This window comes from Triticum urartu, chromosome 1A, assembly GCF_056163025.1.
Source record: "Triticum urartu cultivar PI428250 chromosome 1A, HENAU_Tu73, whole genome shotgun sequence".
In the NCBI taxonomy this organism is placed as follows: Eukaryota; Viridiplantae; Streptophyta; class Magnoliopsida; order Poales; family Poaceae; genus Triticum; species Triticum urartu.
The window spans coordinates 507,534,683-507,549,893 of record NC_141873.1 but is presented as its reverse complement, the minus strand read 5'-3'; the positions used below and the strand labels follow the sequence as shown (position 1 = coordinate 507,549,893).

Below are 15,211 nucleotides of genomic sequence, written 5' to 3'. Positions count from 1 at the left end.
TTTCAATACCTCCTATTATGATGGAGGATTGATGGCTCAGGACGGCGAAGACTCAGGCTATGAGCGTGGAGATGATGACTTGATGCTGCATGATTTGCCAGAGCTGGAACGTCCGAAGGCGGAATGCAAAAAGTCTCTCTTCAAGCGATCCTCGTAGGAGACACCTCCCGATGCCTCCTGTACCCAGCAACCCCCCGAGGCCCGTGCACTGATTGGCCCGACGACACTGGGGGTGGTGGTTAGGGAAGGTATGGTGGGCTCACTACCGCCACCCGCCAAGAAGTAAAAGAGGAGATCGGACAAGAAAGGCCCTAAAGGCGCTGGAGCCGCTTCAAGCAGTGAACCGCCTCTGAAGCCCCGGGTGGTAGACAGAATACCTGTCCAAGGTGCGAAGCGCTTCCATGTCACCGGCAAGCCGATCCTACCCGCCGAAGTGCTACAGCACCTACTGAACAATAATCTAAGGAGACTGCATGAAGATGTGCTGGCCAGACAGAAAAGCCTTCTGGTCGCGCAAAAACCAGGGTACCCGCTTTGCGCGGCTCAGGTGCCGCCTGGGAAGTTGTACGTCGAGAGATGCACTACTAGGGAAAACCCTAGTAGTAGCGCTTGTTTTATAGCTAGTAGTAGCGCCGGTACCAGTGCTACCACTAAGGCGCTACAGCTAAGTAGTAGCAGTAGCGCTGGAAAGGGAGTGCTACTGCTATACCTAGTTAGTAGTAGCACTTTCCTTTGGACAGCGCTACTGCTACTTGTAAGTAGCAGTAGCGCTTGTTCTAACAAGCGTTGCTGCTAACTTTTCCTGTATTTTTAAAAATACAACTTATTTTAATTGTGTGGTTTTATATATACAGTACTTTCATCATATGATTTTATGACCATGATTACTTATTATATATAACAGTGGGTGAAATGAAAGTGGAGTAGATTCAAGTGGAGGCAACATGTGGTGCATGTCGAAAGTACTACTCTAATCCAAACTTGATCTAGTTTGGATTAGTAGTACTTTCCATGTGCACCACATGTTGGCTCCACTTGAATCTAATCCAGGTTCATTTCATCGACTGATATATATATATATAATAACTCATCATGCTCATATAACAACTTAGCATCATGCATCATCGATCATAATAATAAATAACTCATCATTGGTATCATAATAACAAGTCATACTCATCATCATCGATCATACAATTTCTACTCGATACCACATCATCATAGTCATCTAACTAATCCTACTTAGTTGTTCTTAGCACATGATCATGAGTACTATTAACTAGGACCTACTACCTTCTCTTAGGTAAAATAGCATAAAACAAGTTAGGCCCTGACTCTCCATTATGGAGAATGGAGATTATCATGTCTTCAATTCTTGCCTTTCACACGATGTTGCTTCCAAGTACCTCCTTACGACTGTCCACACATTTTTTCCATTCTATAATTTTCATGTCTCCACTTCTTTTAGAAATCCGATATGGATAGGTGAGACTCGTAGGATGACCTGGCCGTATGTTCAAAACATCAAGGCGACCATTCTGATACATCAGATGAGGCACACAATCATTCGGGATTTTCTATTGAAAATCATAGTAATAACTTCGTAGTTAGCAATGTAGTTATGTTTTAAAAGAATTTATGCAAAAGATGCATGGATGTCGTAATAGTAAAAAATCTTACCATGACATCTCCATGGATGTTACCGTAGTTCAACACGTGCACTAATGGCACGTATTGACGATAATGTGGAGGAGTTTTATAATAGATGTTTTCTCAAGATCGGTACAGCGACCAGATGATTTTTCTCCTGATAAGTTAACTCAAAGCCATCGTTTTAGGTTCTGTCTACCATGTTCCACACATTGTTTGAACAATGAAAATAAGCTGTCAACTATTTTGAAATGAACAGTATAAATTAATTAATAACTATGTTTGAGAAAATGACATAGCGGTAGAATTGGAAGCGTATCAACAAGGACCCAAATGTCCACATTGTCTTGGTCGATGTCAGGATCACCAAGATCCATGGTGACAAGTATACCCCCATAAAAACATACATCTTGCAAAGTGCTTCCCAATTTTTGCAACCAAAATGGATTATGCTCTCAGAATTATAAATATTTACTTCAAAATCCATATCATGATGGGTCCTTAGGTGAATTTTCTTTGTTTCGAAATTTTCATGGTCTTCAAAATCCATCCTCTCCAAGACATAGCGTCTTGCATGGCATGGGATAAGCTACTCGAATAGTAAAAGATGAAAATTACACGTTGAAATAGTTGAAGTCATGCTTAATTACGAAAAAACACTTTTCATCGTTGCGTACCATTTCAACATCGAAGGTCTCCTGGAGCTTAATGCTGAAGCGCCGATCTTCATCCAGGTGAGGCCTGTCGCACAGACCTCAGTCGTCGTTGCACCGGCTGCACTCCCCCGGGAGACTTTCGTCGTCTGATGATGACATTTCCTACGTTCATAATTCAAAGATTAAACTTATACAATTCAATATATGTACTATAAAAATTAAATTAGATCATTATTATTCATCATGGGTTGACTATTGGTCTGCCGAGTCTATATGGTGGAGACTCTCCCTCACTGATTCCTCTCTGACATTTGCGACCGTCAGTGATGGTCGTTACTCCTCCTTCCCCTAGTGCATAACAATGGTCTAGCACAAGGAGAAGAAGGAGAAACGACCCCCACGACAACAGTCGTGATTCTTCGTCCTCTCTCATATATGGTGGATACACTCCCTCATTGATTTTTAGACCGTCAGTGATGGTCGTTATTCCTCCTTCACCTAGTGCATAAAAAAGGTATAGCACAAGGAGAAGAAGGAAAAATGACCCCCGCGACAACAGTCGGGCTTCTTCGTCCTCTCTCATATATGGTGGATACACTCGCTCACTGATTTTTCGACCTTCGGTGATGGAGCCTCGACAGACTTAAAGTCAACCCGAAATGTCGTTTAATTATTTTTCGAGAAAATCCAGGCCAGTCGATATTTACTACATATTCTAGCACAAGTCATGCCAGAATTTACGAAAAAAATCCAGCATGACCTTTGCTAAAAAAGGACATATCGAGCGCCTGAAATTTGCCGGAACGGAAATTAATCAACACTCCGGAAAAACATAGGCCACTATAGGAGGTGTAACCTGCAAACATGGCCGACCACTTGGGCAAGCACATATCCTATTTGAGCAACACAAGATATACATGTTTATACCTACATCATATGAGCATCCAAACTTGATGGAGTACTTTTCCAATTTGAGCATTCAATAAGCAAAACCAAATCGTAAAATAAATTAGTATTCAAATTAGCATTCATTCAATAAGCAAAACTAAGCCATCTCTTTCGTCCATACATAGTCGAATATTATCACTAATAGATATCGAATAGTATCATACATATAACATCACTAATACAGCTAAAACCGTAGCGAACGATGCGTATCGGTGCAGGTGGTGGACACCCAAAGAGAAGGAACCATCACAGGATCATAGCTCCATTGAGACCCCTGAAGAACCTCCCAGGTATTGGAGAACCTTCCCTCCAACGCAACCATGTAGCGACGGACGTGCTCGTCCTCCTCGCTGACACGGTGACATACCACCTCCGCGGAGTCCTCAAGCCTCCGCACCATCACTGGCCCACTCGACCGCCACCAAAGAAGGTTCGGGTCAATGACGGGCTAGCTCCTCACCAAGATACGCCCCCCGGAAGGTAGCACCGCCCAGTACCAGCCCGGCGGAGCCCAGTCCCAGACATGGCTCCTCACCAAGCCCAGGCCTCCTCCGCCGAGTCGACGACGAGGATGCAGGATAGGCATCATCGACGTCGATGCGGGAATAATTGGTTTAACTAAAAAAATAAACTAGTTCTATTAATTTTCTTACTAAAAATAAAGTAGTTCTATAGTAAAATTTTAATTAGATCATCAAATCTCATATACCTAATTTTTCTTACTAAAAATAAACTAGTTTTATTAATTCATCTATTTCAACTAAGAACTTACTATAAATAAAATAAACTAGTACTTACTAAAAATAAACTAGTTTATCTAGTTCTATTAATTTTCTAACTAATTCTATTAAACACTTACTAAAAAATAGTAAAAAAACTATATTGATTTTTTCTATAAACTAAACACCACTACCCTAAATTAGCATCTACTTAATTAGTTACCTAACCTACTTCCCTAACTAAAAACCATCTAAGTTAATTAACTAAATTCACCTAAGTTAATTAACTAAATTCACCTAAGTTAATTAACTAAATTCACCTAAGTTAATTAACTAAATTCACCTAAATTAATTAACTAAATTCACCTAAGTTACCTAACCTAATGAACTAAATGGAGGGAGGAGGAGTACCTCACGGTGGTGGAGGAGGCCCGGCGGGGGAGGAGGCCGACGCGGGGAGGAGGCCGGCGGGGGAGCAGAGCCGGTGCGGGCGAGGGTGGCCGGCGGGGGAGGAGGCCGGCGTGGGGGAGGGTGGCCGGCAGGGGAGCAGAGCCGACGCGGACGAGGGCGGCCGACAGGAGAGCTCCGGCGCGGGGAACGACGGTGCGCGGGGGACGGTGGCGGCGATGACGGCGGAGAGAGGCGAGTGAGTGTGTGAGGGCGGGGGAGTGAGAGAGAGGTCGAGCGTAGTCCCTTGGGATGGATAAAAGCGCTACTACTATGCCTGGCCTGCCGGCAACGGCCTGGCAATTGTAGTAGTAGAGTTTGTTTAATAAAATAACGCTACTGGTAAGTGCATAGTAGTGGCGCTTTTTTATAAAAAGCGCTACTGATAAGTAGTAGCAGCACTTTGTTATAAAAAGCGCTACTACTATGCTACTATCTATAAGCATTTTCCTAGTAGTGATGGCCCGCGAACAAGTTCATCCTGCGATTTGACTACATCTACGACATGTTCCACATGACCAAGCTGGATTTCCAGTTCATCCGCATGTATGCGCTGTATCTGAACTACTTTGTCAGGGTCGAGAATATCAAATATATCTGCGTCGCGGACCCATTCTCCATGCTATATTATCTACTGTTTTCGACTATATTGGGCTTTATTTTCCACTTTTATATTATTTTTGGAACTAACCTATTAACTGGAGGCCCAGCCCAGAATTGCTGTTTTTTTTGCCTATTTCAGTGTTTCGAAGAACAGGAATATCAAACGGAGTCGAAATGGAACGAAATTAACTGGAGAAGTTATTTTTGGAAGGAAACCTACCAGATAGACTTGGACCCTACGTCAGAAGATGAAGGAGGAGCTCACGAGGGTAGGGGCGCGCCCACCCCCTGGGGCGCGCCCCTGCCTCGTGGCCACCCCTTCGGTCCACCGACGTACTCCTTTCACCCATATATACCCACGTATGCCAAAACTTCCAGAGAGCACAATAGATTGGGAGTTCCGCCGCCAGAAGCCTCCGTAGCCACCGAAAACCAATCTAGACCCGTTCCGGCACCCTGCCGGAGGGGGAATCCTTCTCCGGTGGCCATCTTCATCATCCCGGTGCTCTCCATGACGAGGAGGGAGTAGTTCTCCCTCGAGGCTGAGGGTATGTACCAGTAGCTATGTGTTTGATCTCTCTCTCTCTCTCTCTCTCTCGTGTTCTTGATTTGGCACGATCTTGATGTATCGCGAGCTTTGCTATTATATTTGGATCCAATGATGTTTCTTCCCCCCTCTACTCTCTTGTAATGAATTGAGTTTCCCCTTTGAAGTTATCTCATCGGATTGCGTCTTTATAGATTTGAGAACACTTGATGTATGTCTTGCCGTGGATATCTGTGGTGACAATGGGATATCACGTGATTCACTTGATGTATGTTTTGGTGATCAACTTGCGGGTTCCGCCCATGAACCTATGCATAGGGGTTCGCACACGTTTTTGTCGTGATTCTCCGGTAGAAACTTTGGGGCACTCATTGAGGTTCTATGTGTTGGTTGAATAGATGAATCTGAGATTGTGTGACGCATATCGTATAATCACGCCCACGGATACTTGAGGTGACATTGGAGTATCTAGGTGACATTAGGGTTTTGGTTGATGTGTGTCTTAAGGTGTTATTCTAGTACGAACTCTAGGGCTGTTTGTGACACTTATAGGAATAGCCCAACGGATTGATTGGAGAGAATAACTTTGAGGTGGTTTCGTACCCTACCATAATCTCTTCGTTCGTTCTCTGCTATTAGTGACTTTGGAGTGACTCTTTGTTGCATGTTGAGGGATAGTTTTATGATCCAATTATGTTAGTATTGTTGAGGGAACTTACACTAGTGAAAGTATGAACCCTAGGCCTTATTTCCTATCATTGCAATACCGTTTACGCTCACTTTTATCATTAGTTACCTTGCTGTTTTTATAATTTCAGATTACAAATACCTTTATCTACCATCCATATACCACTTGTTTCACCATCTCTTCGCCGAACTAGTGCACCTATACAATTTACCATTGTATTGGGTGTGTTGGGGACACAAGAGACTCTTTGTTATTTGGTTGCAGGGTTGCTTGAGAGAGACCATCTTCATCCTACGCCTCCTACGGATTGATAAACCTTAGGTCATCCACTTGAGGGAAATTTGCTACTGTCCTACAAACCTCTGCACTTGGAGGCCCAACAACGTCTACAAGAAGAAGGTTGTGTAGTAGACATCAAGCTCTTTTCTGGCGCCGTTGCCGGTGAGGTGAGTGCTTGAAGGTATATCTTTAGATCTTGCAATCGAGTCTTTTAGTTTCTTGTTTTATCACTAGTTTAGTTTATAAAAGAAAATTACAAAAAAATGGAATTAAGTTTGTCTCATACGCTTCACCTTTTTAATTTATTTCGTGAGTATGATGGAAAGGATAATTGTGCTCAAGTGCTAGAAGAAGAAATCTATAAAATGTTTGGCACTAAATATTTGAATGATGAGCATGATTGCAATGTTGTTAGTATGAATTCTTTGAATATCCATGATGCTAATGATATGCAAAGCCACAAGCTTGGGGAAGCTATGTTTGATGAAGATGATATTTTTTGTCCCCCAAGTTTTGATGAGCAAATTTATTATGATGAAAGCATGCCTCCTATCTATGATGATTATTGTGATGACACGTATGCTTTAAAGAATAATGATAACAATGATACTTGTCATCTTGATTTCAATTTTCAATCACATGATAATTATTTTGTTGAGTTTGCTCCCACTATTATTCATGAGAAGAATTTTGCTTATGTGGAGAGTAATAAAATTTATATGCTTGTAGATCATGAAAATAATGCTTTAGGTGATAGTTATATTGTTGAATTCATTCATGATGCTACTGAAAATTATTATGAGGGAGGAATATATGCTTGTAGGAATTGCAATAATATCAAGTTTCCTCTCTATGTGCTTAAAGTTTTGAAGTCATGCTTGTTTTGCCCTCCTATGCTAGTTGATTATTGTTCCCATAAGTTGTTTGCTCACAAAATCCCTATGCATAGGAAGTGGGTTAGGCTTAAATGTGTTAGTTATATTCTTCATGATGCTCTCTTTATGTTTCAATTCTTATCTTTTATGTGAGCATCATTCGAATCATCGTGCCTAGCTAGGGGTGTTAAACGATAGCGCTTGTTGGGAGGCAACCCAATTTTATTTTTGTTCCTTGATTTTTTTGTCCTGTTTAGTAATAAATAATTCATATAGCCTCTGTTTAGATGTGGTTTTATGCTTTTAATTAGTGTTTGTTCCAAGTAGAACCTTTGGGAAGACTTGGGGAAAGTCTTGTTGATCATGCTGTAAAAAATAGAAACTTTAGCGCTCACAAGAATTACTGACATTTTTATTTGGAGAGTTATATTTAGTTAATTCTTTTTACATATGATTAATAGATAAATTCCTCAGGTCCAGAAATTTATTTTAGAATTTTATAAGTTCCAGAAGTATACGTTTGATTCAGATTACTACAGACTGTTCTGTTTTTGACAGATTCTGTTTTTCATGTGTTGTTTACTTATTTTGATGAATCTATGGCTAGTAAAATAGTTTATAAACCATATATAAGTTGGAATACAGTAGGTTTAACACCAATATAAATAAATAATGAGCTCATTACAGTACCTTGAGGTGGTGTTTTGCTTTCTTATACTAACGGAGCTTACGAGTTTTCTGTTAAGTTTTGTGTTGTGAAGTTTTCAAGTTTTGGGTAAGGATTTGATGGACTATGGAATAAGGAGTGGCAAGAGCCTTAGCTTGGGGATGCCCAAGGCACCCCAAGGTAATATTCAAGGACAACCAAAAGCCTAAGCTTGGGGATGCCCCGGAAGGCATCCCCTCTTTCGTCTTCGTTCATCGGTAACTTTACTTGGAACTATATTTTTATTCGCCACATGATATGTGTTTTGCTTGGAGCGTCAATTTATTTTGTTAGGATTTGCTTGCTGTTATTTAGAACAATATTTTGCATCTTTTATTTCAAAAAAGTGGCATTGATAGCCTTTACTATGCCTATTTTAGAAGTCGACATGTTGCTGTTTGAAAACAGAAAGTTTACTGCTGTTGCAATAATTCCCTAGAAAAGTCAGAATGTGATATAATGTTGAAACCTTTTGAATATTAAGATATGATAAATTTACTACAGTGGGAATTTTCTTTCATAATTTTTGGAGCTATGGAAGTATGGATGTTGCAGCATTCTTTACAGACTATCCTGTTTAGGCAGATTGCTGTTATGTTTGCATTGTTTGCATATGTTTGCTTCTTTAATGATTCTATTTGTGGATAGGACTATTAAATATGCAGAGGCATTTAGTATGCAATGTTGAATAATAATTTTAGCGATTTCCTACAGTAGAGTATGATAAGGTTTTGGCAATGGTTTATACTAACTTATCTCACGAGTCCTTGTTGAGTTTTGTGTGGATGAAGCTTTTGAGATTTAGGGAGACCGTGATATGAGAGGAATTAAGGAGACACAAAAGCTCAAGCTTGGGGATGCCCAAGGCACCCAAAGATAATATTTCAAGAAGTCTCAAGCGTCTAAGCTTGGGGATGCCCCGGTTGGCATCCTACCTTTCTTCTTCAACAACTATCGGTTAGTATCGGTTGATCCTAAGTTTTTGCTTCTTCACATGATGTTTGATATTCTTATAATGTCATTTTCTTTTGCTTTGCTTGCTGTTTGAATAGAATACCAAGATCTGAAATTATTAAATGTTAGAGAGTCTTCACATAGTTGCATAATTATTCAACTACTCATTGATCTTCACTTATATCTTTCGGAGTAGTTTGTCGTTTGCTCTAGTACTTCACTTATATCTTTTAGAGCACGGTGGTGGATTTGTTTTATAGAAACTATTGATATCTCATGCTTCACTTAGATTATTTTGAGAGTCTTAATGCATGGTAATTTGCTTAAAATCCTAATATTCTTCGTATGCAAGATTAATAATAAAACTCTCTTATGAGTGTGTTGAATACTATGAGAAGTTTGATACTTGATAATTGTTTTGAGATATGGAGATGGTGATATTAGAGTCATGCGAGTTGAGTAGTTGTGAATTTGAGAAATACTTGTGTTGAAGTTTGTGATTCCCGTAGCATGCACGTATGGTGAACCGTTATGTGATGAAGTCGGAGCATGATTTATTTATTGATTGTCCTCCTTATGAGTGGCGGTCGGGGACGAGCGATGGTATTTTCCTACCAATCTATCCCCCTAGGAGCATGCATGTAGCACTTTGTTTCGATAACTAATAGATTTTTGCAATAAGTATGTGAGTTCTTTATGAGTAATGTTGAGTCCATAGATTATACGCACTCTCACCCATCCACCATTGCTAGCCTCTCTAGTACCGCGCAACTTTCGCCGGTACCATACACCCACCATATACCTTCCTCAAAACAGCCACCATACCTACCTATTATGGCATTTCCATAGCCATTCCGAGATATATTGCCATGCAACTTTCCACTGTTCCGTTTATTACGACACGCTTCATCATTGTCATATTGCTTTGCATGATCATGTAGTTGACATCGTATTTGTGGCAAAGCCACCGTCCATAATTCTTTCATACATGTCACTCATGAGTCATTGCACATCCCGGTACACCGCCGGAGGCATTCATATAGAGTCATATCTTGCTCTAAATATCAAGTTGTAATTCTTGAGTTATAAGTAAATAAAAGTGTGATGATCATCATTATTAGAGCATTGTCCCAGTGAGGAAAGGATGATGGAGACTATGAGTCCCCCATAAGTCGGGATGAGACTCTGGACGAAAATAAATAAATAAAAGAGGCCAAAGAAGCCCAAATAAAAAAAAGAAAAGAGGCCATAAAAAAAGAGAAGTCCCAAAAAATAAAAAAAATGAGAGAAAAAGAGAGAAGGGGCAATGCTACTATCCTTTTACCACACTTGTGCTTCAAAGTAGCACCATGATCTTCATGATAGAGAGTCTCCTATGTTGTCACTTTCATGTACTAGTGGGAATCTTTTATTATAGAACTTGGCTTGTATATTCCAATGATCGGCTTCCTCAAAATGCCCTAGGTCTTCGTGAGCAAGCAAGTTGGATGCACACCCACTAGTTTCTTTTGTTGAGCTTTCATATACTTATAGCTCTAGTGCATCCGTTGCATGGCAATCCCTACTCACTCACATTGATATCTATTGGTGGGCATCTCCATAGCCCATTGATACGCCTAGTTGATGTGAGACTATCTTCTCCTTTTTTGTCTTCTCCACAACCACCATTCTATTCCACCTATAGTGTTATGTCCATGGCTCACGCTCATATATTGCGTGAAGATTGAAAAAGTTTGAGAACATCATAAGTATGAAACAATTGCTTGGCTTGTCATCGGGGTTGTGCATGATTTAAATACTTTGTGTGGTGAAGATAGAGCATAGCCAGACTATATGATTTTGTAGGGATAGCTTTCTTTGGCCATGATATTTTGAGAAGACATAATTGCTTAGTTAGTATGCTTGAAGTATTATTATTTTTATGTCAATATGAACTATTGTCTTGAATCTTTCGGATCTGAATATTCATATCACAAGTAAGAAGAATTACATTGAAATTATGCTAACTAGCATTCCACATCAAAAATTATCTTTTTATGATTTACCTACTCGAGGACGAGCATGAATTAAGCTTGGGGATGCCTGATACATCTCCAACGTATCTATAATTTTTGATTGCTCCATGCTATATTATCTACTGTTTTGGACTATATTGGGCTTTATTTTCCACTTTTATATTATTTTTGGGACTAACCTATTAACCGGAGGCCAAGCACAGAATTGCTGTTTTTTTGCCTATTTCAGTGTTTCGAAGAAAAGGAATATCAAACGGAGTCGAAACGGAATGAAATCAACTGGAGAAGTTATTTTTGGAAGGAAACCTACCGGATAGACTTGGACCCTACGTCAGAAGATGAAGGAGGAGCTCACGAGGGTAGGGGCGCGCCCACCCCCTGGGGCGCGCCCCTGCCTCGTGGCCACCCCTTTGGTCCACCGACGTACTCCTTTCACCCATATATACCCACGTATCCTAAAACTTCCAGAGAGCACAATAGATCGGGAGTTCCGCCGCCAGAAGCCTCCATAGCCACCGAAAACCAATCTAGACCCGTTCCGGCACCCTGCCAGAGGGGGAATCCTTCTCCGGTGGCCATCTTCATCATCCCGGTGCTCTCCATGACGAGGAGGGAGTAGTTCTCCCTCGGGGCTGAGGGTATGTACCAGTAGCTATGTGTTTGATCTCTCTCTCTCTCGTGTTCTTGATTTGGCACGATCTTGATGTATCGCGAGCTTTGCTATTATATTTGGATCATATGATGTTTCTTCCCCCCTCTACTCTCTTGTAATGAATTGAGTTTCCTCTTTGAAGTTATCTTATCGGATTGAGTCTTTATAGATTTGAGAACACTTGATGTATGTCTTGCCGTGGATATCTGTGGTGACAATGGGATATCACGTGATTCACTTAATGTATGTTTTTGTGATCAACTTGCGGGTTCCACCCATGAACCTATGCATAGGGGTTGGCACACGTTTTCATCGTGATTCTCCGGTAGAAACTTTGGGGAACTCTTTGAGGTTCTATGTTATGGTTGAATAGATGAATCTGAGATTGTGTGACGCATATCGTATAATCATTCCCACGGATACTTGAGGTGACATTGGAGTATCTAGGTGACATTAGGGTTTTGGTTGATGTGTGTCTTAAGGTGTTATTCTAGTACGAACTCTAGGGCTATTTGTGACACTTATAGGAATAGCCCAGCAGATTGATTGGAAAGAATAACTTTCAGGTGGTTTCGTACCCTACCATAATCTCTTCGTTCGTTCTCCGCTATTAGTGACTTTGGAGTGACTCTTTGTTGCATGTTGAGGGATAGTTTTATGATCCAATTATGTTAGGATTGTTGAGGGAACTTACACTAGTGAAAGTATGAACCCTAGGCCTTATTTCCTATCATTGCAATACCGTTTACTCTCACTTTTATCATTAGTTACCTTGCTGTTTTTATAATTTCAGATTATAAATACCTTTATCTACCATCCATATACCACTTGTTTCACCATCTCTTCGCCGAACTAGTGCACCTATACAATTTACCATTGTATTGGGTGTGTTGGGGACACAAGAGACTCTTTGTTATTTGGTTGCAGGGTTGCTTAAGAGAGACCATCTTCATCCTACGCCTCCTACGGATTGATAAACCTTAGGTCATCCACTTGAGGGAAATTTGCTACTGTCCTACAAACCTCTGCACTTGGAGGCCCAACAATGTCTACAAGAAGATGGTTGTGTAGTAGACATCAGGCTACTACGCCGTGTACGCTGGGAGAGTTCCAAGAGTGTACGACCACTGGCCAGCCGCTCAAGCCTAGGTGCACAGGTACCCGGGTGCTCGCCACAGAGGGTTCGACCGCAGAGCCGAAGCAGAAAGTAGTTACTTGAGGTGGACACTCCAACATGAGCAGGGGCGGGACCGCCGGTACTACATAGTCGCGCTCTTGCTCATGCTGATCGCTCTTCTCTTCTACATCATGGTTTAGATAGAGAGTATGAAACTTGTGTGTGTGCCATGACCATGCAATTGCACTTATTCGAGACATGACATGATCGCATTTGTGTATCGCTATTTTCGAGATGTGATGATATTTGTGTTGAATGATGATGATGATGGTACGACGAGACTACTGTATGTCTATGATATGATGAGAATAGTGTATGTTTAGTATGATCTGATGAAACTATTGTATAGAGCCTGTATAAATACCGCACAAATACATAGAGGGGTGGGGATCGGTGAAAGCAGCAACATTAGCAGTAGCGCTGTAAATCACCTAGCAGTAGCGCTGGCTTAGCAGCAGCGCTTCAGATAAACAAGCGCTACAGATAGTTAGCAGTAGCGCTGCTGCAGGAAGTGCTACTGCTAAGAATACTTACCAGTAGTGCTGCCCATACCAGCGCTACTGCTACAACTTAGCTGTAGCGCGGTAGCAGTAGCGCTGGACCCAGCGCTACTGCTATGCATATTTGAAGCGCTACTACTAGGGTTTTCCCTAGTAGTGTTGTGGAGGAGGAAAAATTAAGGAGGCCTGATATTCTTAGGTCTATAAACGCCTTGAAAAGCGGACGCGAAGTATCTACACATGAGCTCAAATGCACCCTAATGAACAGCGAAATCAAAAAAATAGTAAAATTATTCAAAAAATTCTGAAAAAAATTCTTAAGGCATGGTGCATTAACTTCCACATCATTTCTTATTTCTTGACATAAATAAAAGAATCAACCAATAAAAAATGTAAGACATCTATGCTTTCAGTTGCTTGAGACTACCAAACATGACATACAGTGGTCAGTCCATTGTATGTAATGCTATTAATTAGCAAATAAATACTAAGTTATCTCATTTTTTCCTCCGCCTTGGTCGCGATGCACAACCTTAGATGACTTATACACCTAGATGGAGGGAGTACCTTGGATCTATCGTTCTTCGTGCTTGTGCACTTGGTTTTCACAGATACACAACTAAACATAAAGATACACTTTCTAACAAGAAGAGACCAAATGCACGTCAGTGCCAACAGTCAATGCCACAAAATTTGATGGTTGCTATCCATCCTGCCCCAAATAAATAAATAAAGATAATCTGACAATAACTCTTCTTTTTTACTTGTACATGTGAAACATTATGATATTCTCTGAGGTAAAACAAAAAAACACAACAAAACATTATGTAACAATCTAAAATAAAACAAAGACAAAACTAGTAAAAGTGACATGAATAATCTCCAGATGACAATGGACGACACGTCGGAGGTGGCAATACCAAAGTGTTCGTCGTGTGTACAAGGAACTAACATGGTTGTAATGAAACAATAAATCAATGAAAGAAAAAGATTTGGGAGAGAAAGGAGCTATAACAATCTTACAATAATTTACAAGGAAAAAAGATTGTCACAAATCAAAACAGCCTTGTACTTCGTTGGTGGTTTAATGGTTGACCATGCTGCACTTCTTCCTGATCTCACCTTGGCTTCCGGTGAGCGGGTTGGCGTTGCCCATCTTGATCATGGAGGCGGCGAAGTTGGCGAAGAACTCGTCCTTGAAGGTGCCGGTAGCATGGTGCTGGACGTAGGCGCGGGTGAAGGGGTCGGTGAGGAGGGCGCCGTCGGAGTGGAATAGGCCCCTCCGCTTGCTCACTAACTTGAAGTAGTCGGTGTCGAAGGTCTTAAAGCTGCCGGGGTCCATGTCCACAAGGGTGGTGTTTTCATTGAGGCTGGCACACTTGCTCTTGAGCCGCATCATGTAATGCGGCTCCAGCGTGGGGTGATGTCGCTGGGCTTCTCCATGCTAGTGAAGTTGTAGAGTCAGTCGGAGAAGGAGAAGCTCCAGCGATCCATTTATGGACTGGTGCAAGCCTCTCGGAGTTGGAATAAACGCTTTGATAGTGTGATCAAAGCATATGGTTTTATACTGACTTTTGGAGAAGCCTGTATTCACAAGAAAGTGAGTGGGAGCTCTGTAGCATTTCTAATATTATATGTGGATGACATATTGTTGATTGGAAATAATATAGAATTTCTGGATAGCATAAAGCGATACCCGAATAAGATTTTTTCCATGAAAGACCTCGGTGAAGCTGCTTACATATTGGGCATCAAGATCTATAGAGATAGATCAATACGCTTAATTGGACTTTCA

At 41.0% G+C, this 15,211-nt stretch overlaps 1 pseudogene; it reads right to left on the bottom strand.

Moving 5' to 3' along the window:
* Window positions 1–14,500: 14,500 nt before the first annotated feature.
* Window positions 14,501–14,859, bottom strand: LOC125519657 (peroxidase 1 pseudogene; annotated as a pseudogene).
* Between the last annotated feature and the right edge of the window lie 352 nt (window positions 14,860–15,211).